Below are 21,771 nucleotides of genomic sequence, written 5' to 3' on the forward strand. Positions count from 1 at the left end.
TACCAGAGCTCATGAGGAGTTTGAGTGCTGTTCACTTAGACATTTGTTTTGTTGAGAATAACAACCATAGCATATGCAGCTTCACCCCATAAAGTTGCGGGAGTTCCAGACTCATCAAGCATAGCACGAGCCATTTGTTGGACTGTTCTGTTCATCCTTTCCACCACTCCATTTTGTTGAGGAGTTCTAGCTGTAGAGAATTCTCTTCTTATCCCATGTTCTTCACAGAAATCGAAAAATTCATTTGAGGTAAACTCCCCACCTCTGTCGGACCTGAGGCACTTAATTTTGTAACCTGATTCATTTTCAACCAAGGCTTTTAAGGATTCGAATTTTTCGAATGCTTCGTCTTTGTGCTTCATAAGTCCCAACCAAACAAACCTGGAGAAATCGTCAATGAATAATATCAAGTATTCTTCTCCTCGAGGTGTCCTTTTCCTAAATGGACCACATACATCTGTATGGACTAGCTCAAGAGGCATGCTAGCCGATCCTTCCTTCTCCGGAAAGTTAGTTCTGGTTTGCTTTCCAAACTGACATGATTTGCATATGGTGTTGTCTGGAATTTTGATATCTGGAAGACCACGAACTGCCTGGTATTTGCAAGCTTTCCTTATTTGTGAAAAACTTAGATGTCCCAACCTCCGATGCCATAACCAGTGTTCCTCATTCTTGCTCAAATAGCATTGTTGTTGTCCTTCTTCAAATATGTATAGATTATTTGGAGTCCTTCTACCTTTGATCACTGTTTCACCTGTATCAAGATCACGAACGCGACATTCATTTGATCTAAATATTACCTCGGTTCCTTGATCACACATCTGACTGACACTCAGAAGATTATGCTTCAATCCATCAACATACAAAACATTTCCAGCTTTGACCTTTTCTTTCAACTGAGCAACGCCTTTTCCTTTTATAGCTGCAGAGATATTGTTTCCAAAAGAAACCTTCTTTCCCTTTTCTAATGCAGTATATGATTCAAGTTTTTCTTTGTCCCCTGTCATATGCTTCGAACATCCGCTGTCGATGTACCATAGATTTTCCTGTCCTTCTGCATAAAAAGCTATCCCACATCTTTCTGGTTGTGGTTCCTTCATTCTCCATGTTCTGGCACTTGAGGTTTGTTCCTTCTGTGTTGTCTTCCAAAACCTGCTCCTGCATTCAGAGTCTTCATGACCAAAGTTATTACAAATAGAACATTCAACTTCATTTTCAAGGACCGAAAAGTTGTTATAAGTCCTTTTCGTGGTCCCAGTCATATTCCTTTGTTTTTGAGCTTCTCTAGTCATGATTGTCTTATAGGCAACACATTGAGCTGCTTTGTGACCAAAGTTATGGCAAGAGAAACATTTGCCATTGAAGAAACTCCTGTGATTATCAAATATATCATCCAACCGATTGTAGTTTCTATTGACATCCATTCTTGAGGTAAATTGGGAAGATTTTACCTGTGGCTGATTGTAGCTTTTTTTTGTCCTTAAGGTAGCTTGTCCCCGATTTTCTTGATGGTATTTATTCGTTCTTGAGGTAAACTATCCCTGATTCACCTGATGACTTCTATTAGGCCTTTGCTCGCTCCTCCTTGCTGCATCAAGTTAACTTTTGGAGGTAGAAGCTTGAGATGTTTCTCCATTATATCCCAGACCTGTCTTGATCAGTGGGGAACGTTCCACATTGATAATCTCATCCAAGGTTTCAGATCCTTTAACAAATTTAAGATTAATAGCTTTTGTTTTCTCAATCTCCTTTCTAAGACAAACAATTTCACATTCCAATTTTTCAATATGTTTTTCCCTTTCAGCCAGTTGGCATTGTAGAGAATCAATAATTGCACTTTTATCTTCTAAGCACACTTTGAGATTAGTCATCTCTTCACAAAAACCTTCTACATCTATAGCATCCATGTAGTCATCATCTTCAAAAGCCATTAAAAGTTTATATTCATTACCTCGTTCACCTTCATCACTATTTGAAAGACCATCACTATCTTCATGAGTGTAATAGCTTTTCTTGTTTGCATTCTGTTTCTTGTTCCATCTAACAGGTTCCTTTCCCTTGTCAATCTTATCCTTATGAGGACATTTGGTAGCATAGTGACCTACTCTTCCACAAGAAAAACATTTGAAATGTAACTCACCTCTGAATCTTCCAGTACCCCATTGAAGATTTCTGACAAAATTTGATTCTTCTTCTTCTTCGTGCCCTGATTCATAGTATTCTCCTTTGAAGGCAGCTTCTCTCCTGTCTGATGGACCTCCTTTTCTCATTTCATAAGCAGTTAAAATTCCATGTAGTTGAGACATGGTGAGAGTTCATAGATTCTCCTTCTCTTCTATAGCGGACACTTTAGATTCAAACTTGGGGGACAAGGATCTTAGGACTTTTTCAACCACAATAGCCTCTTTTATTTCTTCACCCAAGTTTTTCATGCAATTAACAATCTCATCTACCCTAAGGAAATAATTAGCCACACTTTCATCATTATACATTCTGAGATTCTCATACTGAATCCTGAGAGTTTGAAGTTTAGCACGCTTTACCTATTCATCTCCTTCATAGCTCAAGACAATCTTGTCCCATATTTCTTTTGCGGATTTATATTGCATAACCTTCACGAATTCTGATTGGGATAAGCATCCCAACAGAGTATTGACTGCTTTAGCATTTGTTTCATATTTCTTCTTCTCGGCTGAATCTGTAGGAGTAGCTGAAGGAAAAGTGTAGCCTGTCTCTATGATATCCCAAACTTCTGTACCAAGTGATTGAAGATAGGCAGTAACTCTTACCTTCCAATAATTGAAGTTTGTCCCATCAAAAATCGGTGGCCTGATTGATGCTTCCCTCTTATAGTTGCTCATGATGAACGATCTTCCTTCAAGCGATCAAGCTTCTCTGAAGGAACTGCTCTAATACCAATTGTTGGAAATAATACTGAGAGGGGGGGTGAATCAGTATTATCTAATCAATAAAACTTTTCATTTCCATACTTAGATACATATACGCTACTTCAATTAAGTGAACCCGCGTGTATACGCTACTGTGTCTAAAGCAACTAGCATATATCCAGAATATTTATGATTCAGTTAATCCATTAAATGTGAGTCTTTAGTTAGGCATCAGATCTTCATTAACCATATGAATAGTAAGCAAGTGCAGTAAACAGAATAGATCATCACACACAAGAAGCACACATGAACACCATGATATAAGGTGGAAACCCAATGTGGGTGAAAACCACCTGCTGCAAGTCATCTCTATCTTTCCTTAATAAGAAACTTCAGTTTACAATCTTTTGTACTGGTGCAGCCTTATACCAGTACGCAGGCTACAACCTGCAAAAGGCTACAACCTTCTCTCATTTTCTAGACTCTCCTGGAAGGGAGCTCCAACCCCCTTTGCTCTTGTACTAGCTAAGATACGTAGGTGCCGGCGTGCAATCTTTTCTTCTCCAGGTATTGCGTTTCATACATTTTCAGACTGGATACTCCTGAAGCACAACACTACAATCTGAAGACCACGATTCATCCAATTTTCATACTGGACCCATAAAGATCATTGAAGCACAAAAACAATCAATACTAGCATCATCAATCTTTGAATCACTGAAACACTGAAACCCAGTCAACAACCCAGTCACCAGAACACAGAGCAGACAACAGAACTCTGCAATAACAATCAGACCCAACTGCAACTTCAAAAACCAAACTTCAAAAGTTATACGCTACTACAATGAATCAAACCCACGTACATACGCACTTTTTCAAGGCCAACCTGCATAGAGATCTAAAAATATTTTCTTATAACTTTGCAGCTGTATCAGACATCATTCATACTCGGAACATAACATGCGTCAATATGCAGATCTAGAATAAGCATAATCAACCATATAAAGATAGTTCATTTCAAACCATTTGATCCCGATCTTGTCTTCCATCAACCGGTGAGATCCCTTCTTAGCTCAGATCAAGCAATGCATCATCAACCCAGAACCTGCATACTAGATCTCTTTCTTTATCAGATATTCAAAATCTTTTCAATGCACTTGCCTAATGATCTTCTTCTCCTTTTATAGCCTTAGGCCCTTCACAATACCATGGTCCAAAACCATAGTAACACAATACCATCAACTCAATACTAGGGATCAACACGTCTGTCGAGATACCATGGTCCAAAACCATAGGTTCAAATTCCAAGGACTAACTGCCATGGACCAAATGTAAGTTTTCCAACATATACGCGCTTTTCTTTGCATGAAAGTGCGTGTATACGCATACGCACTTTTATAAAGTCCAACCTGCGTGTATACGCGACTTGATCTTAATGAACCTGCGTATATGAATTTTCTCTTCATTCTTGTAGTCTAAAATGAGATCTGTCATCAAAGAGAGTTGCCATCAAGGACAACACCTGTACCATAGCATCACACTTGTGCCATAATGCCAACAATTGATGCATCAAACACTTAGCGTACATCCTCTTCCTTTTCTGTTTTTTGCCTTTGAGGAGCACTGGTCCCTCATTGTTGTTGTTTAGTGTGTTTGATGCTTAACCCTTCAAAGTATGTTGATTGGACTTCTTGACAACTGTCGCACTGTCCACTGTCCCATCTTCTTTGCTGCTCTATCCACTGAGCTCAATGTTTGAATACTACAGTCACCAATATGCACAATGCTATAGTCACCAATACACCAAAAACACAAATGAGAAAACCCTTCAAATTTCGAGTTTAAATCTCTACAAAAACACGAAAGGTTATAGCGCATAAAGGTTTGTAATAGAAATTAGCCTTAAAACTCCTACGACCAAGCAAAACAATGATAAAAGTCTACATCTTCCTTCGAATTTTATGTATCAAGATGAAACCCCAAGATGCAAAGCCCTAGCCGAAAATAAGTGAGAACCCCTCACATCAGTCAAAGAAGAAGTTTCTGCCCTGCAAAAATGCTCAACATTTCAAAGCGACGTCCTTAAAATGTAGAGCCCTACATATATTCGCAAGAGATAAGAAGGAAGATGAGATTTTACTATTTGCGAGTAGATAAATAGCCTGATCATGATTTAAGTAATGTTTTGTTAAATTTCGAGGGTTGTAGATTGCAATTCAACTCAAAAAAATTATAATGTAATTAAGTTATTTATTCTTTATCTTAATGTATTTTTTGAATTTCCAGTTTTTACATCTTAGTATCATCCTCCCGGCTATCTGAGCGCAAAGAAGCCTATCATGTGGCAAGGAATATTTTTTTCTACTAGGGTTTTGGATTTTAGACCATAATTGGAAAACTTGGCTCGGTGTGAATAAAAATAAGTTTTGAATATTTAGTTTTTAAATATGTACTAATTCAAAAAGATTTTATATAACATTTGAAACTAAGGAGAGATTTAGTTTTCAGTTTTGAATATTTACTTTTTAAATTTATATTAATTACAAAAGTCTAGGGAGAGATGTAGTTTTGAGAGAGATTAGTAGATAAGTGTTGTTATGATTTTTCTTAGTGAATTTCAGTTTTAAAATTGTCTATATTGACAAAAATTATTACAAAATATTTAAATTTTAAAATGAGTAAAAAACATTGTGATTATAGGAAAAGAAATATATATATCTATATATATATATATATATATATATATATATATATATATATATATATATATATATATATATATATATATATATATATATATATAAATATTTAAGATGTATACTATGGTATTTTTTTTACCGATACTGAATTGAAAATTTATCTTACGAATTTTTATCGTATCATATCAAATTTGAATCAGAATTTAAATTCAAATTTGATAACTATGGTGTGAAGTAATAAGTGGGTGTGTTATGCCTGCTCAACTCATTGTTGGAAAAGACACTACAATATTTCTAACCCGTCGTTGTCTCCATCACAGTGTTTCATCCCCATTGGGACAACAAGCTATGGTTCCAATTGAGAAGGCCCATCTCCAATTAAGCACATTGGAAACCTCACCCTTAAAAATTCATTCCACACCCTTTGCGTTGCTTCTCTGCACAGATGTCTCACATTAGCCATCAATAACAATGTGTCTAACTGCAAAGGCGATGACTACAACCTTTGAGTAGATTGAATTCTCCAATAATAAAGAGATGATAGCTCCTCCACTTTTCTGATAGTGATTCTGCATCATTTTAGATTGCACAAATAACAAATAATACAACAAATCGTTTGATCTTCACACTTTTCTCTCACTAGCAATGCACGGTCTCAATTTTGAGATGCCATATCTGTAGCAAACAAAAACCCTCAAGTGCACACAAACAATTATATATATATATATATATATATATATATATATATATATATATATATATATATATATATATATATATATATATATATATATATATATATATATGTATATATAAAGCGTACAAAAACATACCATTGAGTTAGCTCATCAAGCGAAAGCCTGCTCGCTCAAGGCATAATCACCAAAAGGTTGTGGGATCATGTCCCACTTACTGGCTGCTACTGCAGTTGGTAGTTACTACTAGCCTCCATCTGGGGATTTGGGGAAGATGGAGGAATCCTGTGAAGTTATTCTTCTCTCTCTCTCTCTCTCTCTCTCTCTCTCTCGCTATATATATATATATATATATATATATATATATATATTAAAATTACATAAATTAATAATGACATAATTTTTTTTTAAACATTTAGAAAATAGAACTACTTCAAACACAAAACAATACACCACATATCATACATATAGAACCATAAACTCAGGAGTTAAAACTGTAGTTTTCTCATTCAATGTCATCAAAATATATTACATAGATAAGATGATTGAGCCATAATTCCTGTGCAAGAAAGTTGTTGTTCAAGAAATGACAAACTGACAAAAATAATTGCATAATTTAGTGCAGAAAATCCTTGAAGTTTCAAGCTTCTCCTTCTCTGTATACAACCTTAAGATTTTCCGAAATGATGATGTATGAAAGAAACCCAGAAGACCTCTATATTGTGTGTTTTTTACCCTAATCCATTCCTTTTCTCACCTTGCACATCAAGCATGCAGATTTTGAGTGTGGGACATATCTTAGGCACTCAGGAAGGGCATGTCCAATGGATCCACACATCTGACATGGGGATTCACTAGAATCACTACACACGAAGGTGGGGGGTGTGAACAAATCTTGTTTTTGGGGCCTCAAGTGAGCCATGAAAAAGTTGGAAGGAGGGTCGCCCTATAATTCAACCAAGGTCCATAGATAGAGATGATCCAAGCATCTGTAGCAACAACCAACCCAAGAATTTAGCTCCCAAACTTCTCAATGTGGACCTGGTTTTATAAGTTCGTCTAGGAAGCAAGATTGGTCAAACCCTAGAATTTAACAATTTTGCAAACTCAACTCAAACAGACAGGGAAGGACTTTCAATTTTCACATCATTGTCCTCCTTAAAATCAAGAAACTCACCTAGCTATGGTAGGGATGGCAAGCAAAATGGAGAGAATGGAATAAGAAGCTAGGGAAGCAACATGTGACATACATGGAAACCAGGAATAGTTGGAGCACAATTTAGATCTTCTCTGACAAGGATATTCAAAGGAGGTTGGACAAGATAAGCAACAATCCATTGGCTTGGAGCTGAAAGCATACCTTTTCCTACCAAATCTTAGGGAAGAAAGAAACAAAATTAACATTACTATGAAAAATACACTTACACCTTAGCTTCCAAAGGGGGAAAAACAATAATTCTAAGAAACTTCCAAGATACCATAGGGGTGGATAGAACCAATTGTTTATAATCTAGAGTGACGTAATTTAGCAGCCCACCAATGAACTTTTTTGGGTATCTAATCTTGTCAGCATGTTATTAGCATCGAGAAATATGCCCCGATTTCTTTCTTAGTTTTTGTACATATTTTATGTATTTTATTTCTGCATCTTGTACATATTTTTTGTATAAGATAAGACCTATTTCTTCAACCCAAAAAGACTAAGTAGAAATCAGGGAATGTCCAGGAATGGAGTGTTTTAGATTCATTGTGTGCTTTCAAAGTTGGAGAGAAGAGATACAAGTGATTTACAGACTGGTAAAAGACATGGTAGAACATAGGGATATCGTCTACATTGAAGGGAAGCAAGTTCTTGTGGAAGAGCAGCAAGGGATTGTGGATGAAAAGCCAGTGTAACCATTAGGACTACAATTGAGGGCATCCACATCAATCCAGTCCATGTCACTAATAATAATCCAGTTTACTCAAACCTCTTTGTTATTGGAAGTATAATGAAATTTACTTCAAAGACAACTAAATTCTGATTTTTTTTTCTATATGTAAAGCCTACACATGTCAAGCCAATCTAGGTCACCAGTAAACCTCCAGTTTATCCATCCTTCTCTATTACTAGTAGCATATTGAACTTCACTTCCAAGACTACTAGAAATTTCTTCTATATGAGAAATCCTTGTATCCTACCATAACGAGTCTGAGATACATGTCTAGAATCATTTGTAGAAGATGTTCTTTAATGTACTAGTCGACACCATCAAATTTTCTATACAATTTAAAATTTCCTCCCTGTGGTGTCAATTGACATAGATGCCTTTCTTCAATCACTCTTAAGAGAAAATTTTGTGGGTATGAGGTCTTCAATGAAAATAATCCAATCCAAGAAATCTGTAACAATACAATACCTGACACTAGCATCCTATGTCGCCGCCTGTGTTTCTAGCAATTTTTTTAATATAATTGGGAGACAAAAATGGACCAATTGCAACGGTTGAGGCTTGAAATGCTACCTTCAAATAAAGTGTGTAGTAGTTTTTAGTGAAATATGTTGCAACATTTATTGCAATTGTAAATAGAAGCACAAATAAAATGTACCTTTTCAGAATGTGTTCAGGAACAACGTTAGCACAGAGCTCTCTCAATGTTTTCCCTTGTGTCCGTGGCTGCACATCACATTCATCATTCAGAACCTTTTCAATGCTGATGTGACATATAGTAGGATATACATATAGGGCTCAGAGGAGGATGTAGAAGATTTGGAGTCAAAGCGTGTAGCAGTTGTGAAAATTGTCAATTGAAAAGAGCGCACAGGTATAGTGAGGTGGCTGAAACCTATGTTGCAGCCGGAAGACCCTAGAGAGTTTGACAAAGAAGAAGTGGTAAGTTTCTTTGAGCTACTTGAGCACCCAAATTACAATTATTGTATTGGGGACATTGTTATTCAATTGCAATTTGTTGCAGAGCTACTAGAAGTGTTTGGTGTTGTTGAACCATCAGTTGATAAGGTGTGTCAAAACATCTCATCATTTGAGAATTGTATGAAAACAGAAAATGATTCAAACAGAAAATGATTCAAACATTGAGAAATATTGTGAAATGGAGCCAAAACCTGAGTATTGTATTAGAACAGAGCTATCCTCAGAATAGAGATCTTTGAGAAAAAGACAAAAAGCTAAGGCTGGTCTGGCCTTTGAGGATCAGTCTGGTGATGATAAAGAAATTGAACTAAAGCCAAAATGTGTAAATGAGACCAAAATTACAGTGAAAATTTTCCAGAAAGGGTCTTCAAGAAGGTGTAAGGCTAAATAGGTATGGATATTGAAGAATCAGATTTATCCTCGATTGGGAATATTATAGGTCTCAAAAGCGGGGATATTGAAGTGATGTGGGTAGATGGAATGATTTCAAAAGTAAGTGCTCTCTTGTTTTTTCTTGGATCTATTCTTTGTTACAATGATGTTTACTAACAACAGATGGAAAAGAATTTCAAATTATCAGTCATATTTGAAAATCATAAACAACTTAATTTCCAAATAAAGTTTTGTTCAATAGTCTTGAAGAACTAGAATGACCACAATCCAGCTACACCAATGGTGCAAATCCTTAGAAAAAGTGGCAATTTTTTTTTTTTTTAAACATGGTATACTTGATCATGTTACTTATACAGGTTTCCATCTATTTTACTAGTCTCCAAAGAGAAACTCACTAATGAGATGATGCAGGCTACGCTACAACATGCCAATAATCTTTTTATCCCCACAACCAATATACGGGTCAGGGTACAAAACCTAGATCTTTGAAATACTCATGCTCCTGAGCACTACGAGCAGTGATGCGTCTACTGGGCTCCAGGCACAACATTTTCTGGGAGGGAACATGGTGGCATAAAAACAAAGAAACAAACAACAAAGTTGTCAGCATTAAGAAAAATTGTTACCAGACATCCTTTGATCATATTCCAAAGAAAAAAGATAATGTTTGTCCTCATCGAGAGAAAATAAATTCCTATTGGCTCAAGACTTGGAACATGCACCTAACCACAAAGTAATTAAGAGGGTCAACATTGTTAAAACTTCACAAAAATTGATCATAACCAAAACATATTTAGCAACAAGACACGTCAATCACCAATGAAACAATGTATGAACCTAAATTCAGGCATAATTTCTTACACAAACAAGAGAATGCTACTTCTATGGTGGCAAAATAATGATCAACTACTTAGCCAACCTCTTCTGAAGAAGCATAGGATCACATGAAGTAACGAGCAGGGATCATCTCCATCACTAATCCAAAGAGCTCAAAAATGTAGTGCTACCCATGAGCAAACAACACCAACAATGAGCTATCCATGTAGATCAGGATAATCATAGAGTTACTTCATCATCAATGCAAACATATGGTGCATGAAATCCATTGAGGAAAATACATCAATATCATAGAATATACCCTTATTCTCAACAACGCACCCCTAGCATTAATTCAACAAGGATAAAATGTCACTAAAAGCCTTTGTAAAACCATCAAGAACAAGCAGGTTTAAATTGTGAAATATAACTGGAAAAAAACTATGCCTCACAACCAAAAAATGTTGGGTGTGGAGCTTGATTATCTTCTGTATTCAAAGGTTTCAGTCGAATGTATACCCCAGGAAGACTGTACACCCCTCCACACGGGGGGTGTGGGGAGGGACTTGTTCCCCCTACGGGGGTAAATCCCCCATGGCTGGGGGGTCCGAGGGCCAGCGATCCCCCGACAGCGGTTCAGGTGCGCTGTCCTCGAAGCTAAAAATAGATGTAAAATTGCCTTGTAAAAGTCTTGTGATTTCTAGTCAATCTGGGCCGTTCATTAGGTGGATGATATGACGGTAGAAGTTATGTTTAATTTAGGGTTTTTTTCCCTAGAAGTCAACCCCTCACTATATATGAGAGAATTGTATTGTGTCTATGTAGATCTGTATTCTGAGTGAGGAAGAGAGAGGAGATTGAGAATGAAGAGGGTGTTACAGTGGATCTGCTATAGGTTGTATCTCTTTAGTTTGATAGATAATATAATAAAAGAAGGACTAGCTATTTCTTCGTGGATGTGGCCCAAACTGGGTGAACCACGTATATCTGTGTCTCTCTTGTTTTATGCATTTTCTGTGTTTATATTTCTGCAATATTTTATGTGTTCCATTGCTCTGTAATATATAATTTTATAACAACTGGTATCGGAGCTGAAGGTCTATTTGGCTGATAAACTTGTAGGAGAGAAGGGTTCCTGGATCGAGTGGGAGCAATGGCGGAAGATGGTAGGTTTAGGGTCCAAAATTTCAATGGCCAAAACTACCAGCTATGGAAGATGCAGATGGAATATTATCTGTATCAGAGAGATCTGTACCTACCATTGAGCGGATAGACAAAGAAGTTGATGAGTATGGTAGACATAGAATGGGATATTCTAGACAAAAAGGCACTTGCAACAATACGGCTGTGCCTAGTGGCGTCGGTAGCATTTAATATTTCAAAGGAAACGACAACACAGGGTTTAATGTCGGCATTGGCCAAACTATATGCAAAACCCTTGGCCTCAAATAAGTTATTTCTTATGAAGCATTTATTTAGTATGAAGATGTAAGAAGGTGGATCTGTTGTAGATCATTAAAATGATTTTAATATAGTTACAAGTCAGTTAAGTTTTGTAGAGGTAAATTTTGATGATGAAGTTAGGGCTCTGTTATTTCTATGCTGATTGCCAGAAAGTTGGAATGGTTTAGCTATGGCTATTAGTAACTCTATCTCTAGATCTAGTATTTTAAAGTTTGATGATGTTGTTGGCGCAATCTTTAGCGAGGAAATGCGACGGAAAAGCTCCGGTGAGACATCAAGTAATGCTTTGACTGCAGAGACTAGGGGAAGAAAAATGGAAAGAAGAAAGAGCCCAGGATATCGCAGTAAGTCAGGAAAAGGCAGATCCAAGTCCAGATTAGGGATAGTGTGCTGGAAATGCGGGAATAAAGGACACCTAAAGAAATACAGTAGATCTTGGAAGGGAAAAGAAGGAGATGCGCAGCAAGAAACTAATCATGAAGCGAATGTAACAGGTGATGTGTTGCAAGATTCTTTGATTCTTTCATTAGAAAATATTATTGATGCCTGGGTAGTAGATTCAGGGGCCTCATTCCATGCCACACCTAATAAGAAACATTTTCATGATTATGTTCAAGGAGATTATGGACAAGTTCGATTGGGTGATGAAAAACCTTGTAAAATCATTGGAATGGGTACAATTTTCATAAAACAACAAAATGGAAATCAATGGCTATTGAAGAAGGTAAGGCATGTTCTAGATCTGAAGAAAAATCTGATTTCAACAGGGCAGTTGGGAGGTGAAGGTTACGTAACTACTTTCACAGATAAAACTTGGAAGGTCACTAAAGGATCCCTAGTAATAGTGAAAGGAGAAAAGGTTGGTACATTGTATTTATGCAATGGTATTTCTAATTCTGTTAATGCTTTAACCTCTACAGCAGAAGATACAACATTGAGGCATCACAGACTCGGGCACATGAGTCAAAACGGGATGCAGATTCTTCACTCAAGAAATTTGTTGCCAGGTTTGAAGCATGTTGATTTAAAATTATGTGAGAATTGTGCTTATGGAAAATAGAAGAGAGTCAGATTCCTTAGAGTTGGGAAAGAAAAGAAGAGCGAAAAATTAGAGCTCGTGCATACAGATGTATGGGGACCTGCTCAGGTATCATCTCTTCGTGGCTCTTGTTATTATGTTACTTTTATTGATGATGCAACCAGAAAAACCTGGATTTATTGTATTTGAAATAAATCTGATGTATTTGATACTTTCAAGAAATGGAAAGCTTTGGTTGAAAATGAGACAAGGAAAAGGTTGAAGTGTCTCAGATTAGATAATGGAGGTGAATATTGCAACAAAGAATTTGATAGGTACTGTTCAGAGAATGGAATTCTCAAAGAGAGACACAGTTCTAGGAACACCATAAGAAAATGGTGTGTTAGAAAGGATGAACAGGACAATCATGGAGCGTGCAAGGTGCATGAGATTGCATGGAAAATTGCCTTTACAATTTTCAGCAGATGCTGTAGATACTGTTTTTTATCTAATAAATAGAGGGCCTTCAAGTTCCTTGGATGGTGTTATTCTAGAGAAGGCATGGACAAGTAAAAAGGTAAACTACTCATTTTTAAAGACTTTTGGTTGTGAAGCTTTTGTCCACATTAACAAAGAAAATATAACAAAGCTTGAGGCAAAATCAAAGAATTGTACCTTTATTAGATATGGTGTTAATGATTTTGGTTATCGCTTATATGATTATGAAAATCACAAAATCATTAGGAGAAGAGATGTAATATTCAATGAAAAGGTCTTGTATAAGAATCAGTTGCAGGAAAAGAAACAGGAAAAAGAAAATAGAGAATACACAGTGCTTGACGATATCACAGGAAAAGTGATGGTGCCTGAAAATCATAATGATCAACAGCCAGAACAACAACCACAATAGCAAGAAGCACCTCAAGCACCTGAAAGTGGTGTTAGAAGATCTACCAGGATAAGTAGACCCCTTGAACAATACTCTCCTTCATTATATTATGTATTGTTGATTGCTTCTAGTGCACCAGAATGTTATGAGGAAGTAGTGCAGGTAGTAACCAAGAAGAAGTGGGAGCAAGCCATGAAAGAAGAGATGGACTCCTTAGCACATAACCAGACTTGGGACTTAGTCAGGTTGCCTGCAGGTAAAATGACATTGCAGAATAAATGGGTTTACAAGTTGAAGGAAGAAGATGGAGGTAGAAAAAGGTATAAAGCTAGACTTGTGGTGAAAGGGTTTGCACAGAAAAAGGGTATAGACTTTGATGAGATATTTTCTCCTGTTCTGAAAATGACTTCAATCAGAACTATTCTAAGTCTAGTAGCTGCTGAAGATTTACATCTTGAGCAGCTAGATGTAAAGATAGCCTTTCTCAATGGGGATTTGGAGGAAGAGATATATATGCAGCAGCCACAAGGATATGAGGTAAAAGGGAAGGAGAAACTAGTGTGCATGTTGAAAAAGAGCTTGTATGGCTTAAAACAGGCTCCAAGGCAGTGGTATCTAAAATTTGACATGTTTATGTCTGAACAAGGTTATACTAGATGCCACTCTGACCATTGTGTTTATCTCAAAAGACAAAATGATGGTAGCTATATTATATCGTTATTGTATGTAGATGATGTGCTTGTTGTAGGTTCTAACATGCAGGAAATAAATGTGCTCAAAAGGAAATTGGCAAACTCATTTGCAATGAAGGATTTGGGTGCTGCAAAACAAATCCTTGGTATGAGAATAATTAGAGACAGGAAGAATTGCAAATTAACATTGTCTCAAAGTGAGTACATAGAAAAGGTGTTGAAAAGGTTTAATATGCAGAATGAAAAACCAGTTGGTATACCTTTGGCTAGCCATTTAAAATTAAGTAAGGAGGCATGTCCCAAGACTCAGGAAGAAATGGCTCGTATGTCTAAAGTTCCATATGCATCAGCAGTTGGAAGCTTAATGTATGCAATGTTATGCACAAGGCATGATATTTCACATGTAGTGGGAGTTGTAAGATGGTACATGAACAATCCAGGAAAAGAACATTGGATAGCGGTGAAGTGGATTCTCAGGTATTTGAGAAGTACCACAAATCAAGCATTATGCTTTGGTGGTTCAAACATTGCTCTACAGGGATATGTTGATGCAGATATGGTAGGTGATAGAGATAACAGGAGGAGCACAACAGGGTATGTGTTTACTGTAGGTGGAACAACTATCAGTTGGGTTTCGAAAATCCAAAGTGTTATTGCACTTTCAAAAGCAAAAACATAGTATGTTGCTGCCACAGAGTCTAGTAAAGAAATGATTTGGTTACAAAGGTTTCTAGATGGATTGGGTAAGAAGCAGGAGTTGGGCAGGTTATACAGTGATAGCCAGAGTGCCATACATCTTTCAAAGAACTCTGCATTTCATTCCAATACTAAGCATATATAGCTCAAGTACCATTTCATACGGTCAGCATTGGAAGATGGACAGTTGAAGCTGGAAAAGATACACACTAGCCAGAATCATAGAGATATGTTAACAAAAGTTGTAACTAGGGAGAAGCTGAGAACCTGCTCAGTTTCAATTGGTCTTCAAGTATGATGAAGAAGATGAGAAACAACCAGGTCCAAAGTGGAGTCATTGTCTAGCAAATGAGGCAGTGGTGGAGTTGCTATAATCAGTCTCCAAGTGGGAGATTGTTGGGTGTGGAGCCTGATTATCTTCTGTATTCAAAGGTTTCAGCTGGATGTATACCCCAGGAAGATTGTACACCCCTCCACGCAGGGGGGTGCGGGGGGGAACTTGTCCCCCCCGTGGGGGTCCGGGGGCCAATGGTCCCCCGGCAGGGGTTCAGGGGTGCTGCCCCCGAAGCTAAAAATAGAAGTAAAATTGCCTGGTAAAAGTCTAGTAATTTCTAGTCAATCTGGGCCATTCATTAGGTGGATGATCTGATGGTAGAAGTTATGTTTAATTTAGGGATTTTTGCCCTAGAAGGAAACCACTCACTATATATGAGGGAATTGTATTGCATCTATGTAGATCTGTATTCTGAGTGAGGAAGAGAGAGGAGATTGAGAGCGAAGAGGGTGTTATAGCGGATCTACTGTAGGTTGTATCTCTTCAGTTTGCTGGATAATATAATAAAAGAAGGACTAGATGTTTCTCCATGGATGTAGCCCAAACTGGGTGAACCACGTATATCTGTGTCTCTCTTGTTTTATGCATTTTCTGTGTTTATATTTCTGCAATATTTTATGTGTTCCATTGCTCTGTAATATATAATTTTCTAACAAAAAACATGCTTCAAAAAAAGAGTCACTAGTATATATCATATTGCAAATTTTAACAAGTCTTCTTACTCAGAAACAAACATCATTTATATACAACATTTCACCTTTTTCTATGGGCTAAGATTTTGAGAAACTTTTCGTGGTTAGAATCCAAAATAAGCATTCTCTTTCACAGTTCACCATTGGAGCCTTGCATGATTCAAAGCAAGGGTTCCATCATCATTGAGATGTTATCATCAAAACCATCATAAAAACCACTTGAATATCATATCCTTTACACATCAACATAACAAGTAAATACTCATGCTATAAAGCATAGAAAACCATATTGCTCAATACTATAAAATACTTGTCAGTAACAATAGATGGCAAATAATTTCAAATGATCAGTCATATTTGAGAATCGTAAACATCTTAATTTCCAAATAAAGTTTTGCTCAATAGTCTTGAAGAACTAGAGCCACCACAATCCAGCTACACCAATGGTGCAAATCCTTTGCAAATGTGGAAAAATATTTTTTTTTGAAAAATGGTATACTTGATCATGTTACTTATACAGGTTTCCATCTATTTTACTAGTATCCAAAGAGAAACTCACTGGTGAGATGATGTATGCTATGCTATAATAGGCCAATAATATTTTTATCCCCACAACTAATATACAAGTCAGTGTACAAAACCTAGATCTTTGAAATACTCGTGCTTCTGAGCACTACAAGTAGTAATGTGTCCAAAAACACCAAAAAACTCATTTCCAAAATTCCTACACATTTGTCTAATTGCAAACACATCTGATGTAAATTGGGTCTAGCTCCACTGGTTAGGTGGAATGATTGTTATCCTCCATAAAATGGTTCTATTCCCGCCAATGACATGTTGATATGGCCTTTGTCCCCAAGGAACTTGCTTAAGCTTGGGTGCCATCCTCAGAATGAGGCAAAGTTCCCTGGGTTTTCTCAGGATATATTTTGCAAAAAGAATTTTAGTCAATTGGGTTTAGCCCAAGCAATTGAGGGGGAATGTTATCCCTCCACACCCAGGACCAATTCTCACAAGTGACATGTTGACCTCATAATGAATGTATTGTTCATTTCCTTGTGCCCCAAATAATTTGGGTTTACCCTCGATACCATCCTCACAATGAGAGGAAGTTCTAGGATATATATTCCAAAAAAAAATTGTAAATTGGGGCTAGACTGGGTGGTTGTGAGGAGTGTTAACCTTCCAATATTAGGATATACATGCAATGAAATATATGTGGGAGATTCTTGTTTGAATTAGAATGGTAGCTCAGGCTGAGAACATCATGAGGTAAGTGTGTTAAACTAGCAAGAAACCTATTCTAGATACAATGTTCCACCCTAGCCTAGGAATGACATTTTTAAGGGTTCACATGTGTGCATAAAAAGCACCTCACCCCACTTCAAAGCTTTCGCTCCACTAACTGAGAAGATTGTCCATGAGGTCAAGTAGTAGGGGGAATTAGCACTAGGGGAAATTATAATTCCCCCCTACAAAACTCAGTTGATGTTGTAGAGGTATAAAGTCACAAGTAAGCACTATCCATAACAAAATATTGCAAGGTTCCATAGGGATTTTGAGTCGTCTTTTTTGAGTGAGATGTTTGTCCAATAATTTCTTTGTAATTCTTCAATCTAGCTTTTATAGGACTTGAACCATTGAATCTGGCTTCATCAAATATCCCTAACCCTAACCCTAACCCTAATGAACCTAGTGGATATCACCATCACGTGTGGATAACACTACTTCAAATACAAGACCTAATAGGGTAGACTAAATGCATGAACTCATGCACCCAACACACTTAGAAAAATGCACCATTCACAAAATAGACATTCATGCATGCCCTCCCCTGGACGGGTAATTGTGCCTTCCTAATTGAAGACAATACATTCATACATGTGCCTCATCCAGTGATCCTACTAAACTACTGCGCCTCCATTATAGGATCTCTTATGGGCCCTCTACTAAACATCAACTTCCCTCTGTACAAGCTGGAATGTATTTGATGAAGGATGATGTTGTTGCTGAAGGAGAACAACTACTGAGAAATAGGTAAAATCTAAGACTACCTCCACTCTTGTATCATATAAAAGTAAAATTGTTGTCAAATTAAGCAATATTGTTAAGCAATTTTCTCTTTGTATATTCAGCGAGCCAAAAATGAAAAATATTATATCATATGTGGGTACATGGAGCAGTTAGAAATCAGTTTACTGCCATAGACTGAAATGGAGTACATCCCTTCTACAAGGCCTATGGTAACAAGTGCAACATCTAATTTAATAACAATAATATTCATTGGCTTGTAGCAATTTTCTTCTGGAAAAAAACTAAAAGAGCTTTATTATGCTTTGATTTTCAAACGCTTGTTAAAGGATCAAGTGGTAGATGCAAATAACAACTCAAACTACGTGATATCAAAACAAAATAATTTAGTATTTCCAAGACAAAATAGCATTACTGATGTATCTCTAAATTCCATGAAAACAAAACAATTTGATGTATTGAAATGATATTAGGAGATTAGTAAAGAGGATCAAATTAAGTGATGTTATGGCCATACCATTTTATCCATTTACGCTTCGAGCGAAGAGACTCAGCAACACCAAGAACATCGAGTGCCCTCCAAGACAATGTAGTCCTTGTGGTTTGTAGAGAGTCTTCTCACTCTAACATCGAGCTCTTCAAACCAACTCTACACAAGGTCATTAAAAATGTAAAAAATTAGCAAGACACAAATTTGGTAGTAAATATGACCAAAAGAAGAACTAGTGCAAACAATTTTCACAATCTTGCTTTTGAAACCAACATTATAATCTCCTTAGCATTGTGATCAAATTTTAGTGTTCTTTCCAAGTCAGCGAACTCATCTCTTCCTTGATAAAGTGTAATCGCATAAAAGGAATGTTGGTGTCATCCAATAGGTCTCCTACGATGAATGCGCAGGAACCTAGTACATAGACCATTTTTCTCTTTACTTAGCTACCTAGGGCTTATTTCCCTTTCCAAATATCAATAATTCTTTTCGAAGAAAACATAAAATAAGAATAATATTTTACTATATTCTGAAAGGTGAAGAAAATCAAAGTGAAAGGAAATCAAACATCTTTCCTAAAACCACCAGATATATAAAGAAAACAACAATAATTGTAAAAATAAAACTAGATCTATCGATCTATGCATGAAATGAGTCAAGCGACTAAAAAAATCTAACCAAAACAAACCAAAAATTTCAAACTTGACAAAATCCTCTAAACAAGAAGCTAACAAACCGCTAAAATTTTCTTAAGATATCAGAGCTAGACATCAACACAATTTCATGTACTTGAATAACACCATTTTTGCTTAGTGTTAGACTTCTTAAATTAGTTATTTATCATTTAATACTAGGACATTGTCTATGTGAAAATAAATAGGTCCCAACTTCATCAAATTCGACTTCATTTCCAATCAAAGATCAAATCCAAAGGACACTAACTTGTTACTCTTGGATGGTGCTAAAGTTAAATACACAAAATAACAAAAATTAAAGATATGATAAAAAAATAGACCTGCAAGATTGTATTGGTCGAGTGTGACAGGGACACCAATAACTGAGACTAGAGAGATTTATAGAATGCAGTAGTTACTACTTTGTGTCTATTGTGTGATTAGTGGTATGGTGGAGAGAACTTGTTATGAAACCAAGAAGGGACGTTGGTCTTGGGAAAGTATAGTAGGGAGATCCATAGAGAATTTATGTAAAAAGAATATGAGAAGTGTTGTCTTCAAGTTGGTTTATGTTATGGTAGAATTTTGTTGGTGATAACTAGTAACAAAACACTTACATCAATAGGTAAAAAGTAAATTTTGGGCACGAGTTGGACTGACTCATGTTATCTCATCCCTTAATGGTCCTAAGGACATGTGGGGACCCAAACAACTTAGTACCTAAAAGTCTTGAAAACATGGATGACAAATGACTGACAAGAAATGGCTAACAAATGACTTGAAAGTCTTGTTAAATTTGTTATTTATCATTTAATAATAGTAAGAAACTATCTATGCGAAAAGAAATAGGTCCCAACCTCACCAAATCCAGCTTTATTTCCTGTCATAGGTAAGAAACAAACAATGTAATGATTAAATATGAAACATCAATCTTAAAATAACACATATCAAAGTAATGTCACTGCAATGTTACAATGAAAAATACAAATATAGACCCTATTTTTACCTGAAGTTGACATATAGTAATCTTGCATGATCAATGGAACATGTATACCAAAATAAGAGTCCTAGGGTATTTCAATTTCCTAGTTCTCATCTTGGTCCTCATTTTCTAAATTGTGAACATGATCTTCTCGAAATGAACTGTCATTATGAGCCTCCAAAACATTATGTTCTATATCAAGTTCATTAGAGATATTTGTTATATTGTTTTCTCCCCTTCTATCACAATATGATCTCCAAAGAGTTAGCACTCTTTCATATGGAAAATTGTCAATGTCATACTTTGTTACATATAATATTAAACATGTATCCACATGTTTAGCAATCTTGTTCCTCAACTTCAACTTCAAGAATGATAATGCACTAAACATTCTCCCATCCTCCACTGATCCCAAAATCATGGTTTGACAGAAATCTGCTAATTTGAAATATTCTGATATGTTTTCTTGTAGGTATTGGCTAGCACTTAAAGTAGTCCATAATCCTGTTATAGCACCATTTTCATTAGGATTCTCCAAAAAAGGATATTGCTTCCACATTGTTTTAACAAAGCATCCACCTTGTTGATACAATTTGATGAATCTAAAATACCTTGAATTTGTTCTCCATGTATTGAGACTTTCTTGCAAAAATGGTCTACTGAACATTTTAATCTTTTTTGAAAATCAGATTTTAAAGTTCTTGGACATTGACAATTGTTCCAATATTGAGGGTATACCACACACATGGCCTCCAACAATTCATCTCGAGGAAATCATTCTCTTATCTCTAATGATAGTCATCTTGTAATTTCTATCAAATTTTGTTTCACTAAAAGCACAATATTATCAAATTGGTCTCTTGACACAGGGCAGTCTTTGGTGATTCGTCCCATCTTACTAATATAATGAAAGGGAACCATGTACCCACGCATTGTGATACATAGTATTCCTTTTTCATCAAACGTCAAAAAAATTTCAGTATTTTCTATATTGACGATCTTAGTCCAACTTTTAAACTCTGGACAATAAAAGAGTCTGGCATCATATACAAATTATCCAATGCAAGACATGCTGACTTTCTTGCATTTGTGTATTCCGCAATATACATTGTGCGACTCTAAGACATTTTCACAAGGACATTCATTTCATGTAGCATAGGAAGAATTCCAGCCAATGTCAATAATGTCTCTATGTTATTTAGTTGAGAAAGAAGATCTTGAGCTTTGTCTACATTATAGCGATTTTCATACATCAACCCTACCAAAGATTTGAACTCGCTAAATAGTCTTTGATCTTGTCCATTTAATGAGATCCATCTTGTATCAACATATTTTAGTAGTCTTTTTCCATCCATAATACCATCTGCAAATTTTTGAAACTCTAAATATCGTTTGGGACTACAAGA

The sequence above is a fragment of the Pinus tabuliformis genome, chromosome 2_1 (genome assembly GCF_031772625.1).
Source record: "Pinus tabuliformis cultivar Carrire ecotype Pingquan chromosome 2_1, CPIR1, whole genome shotgun sequence".
Taxonomy (NCBI): domain Eukaryota; kingdom Viridiplantae; phylum Streptophyta; class Pinopsida; order Pinales; family Pinaceae; genus Pinus; species Pinus tabuliformis.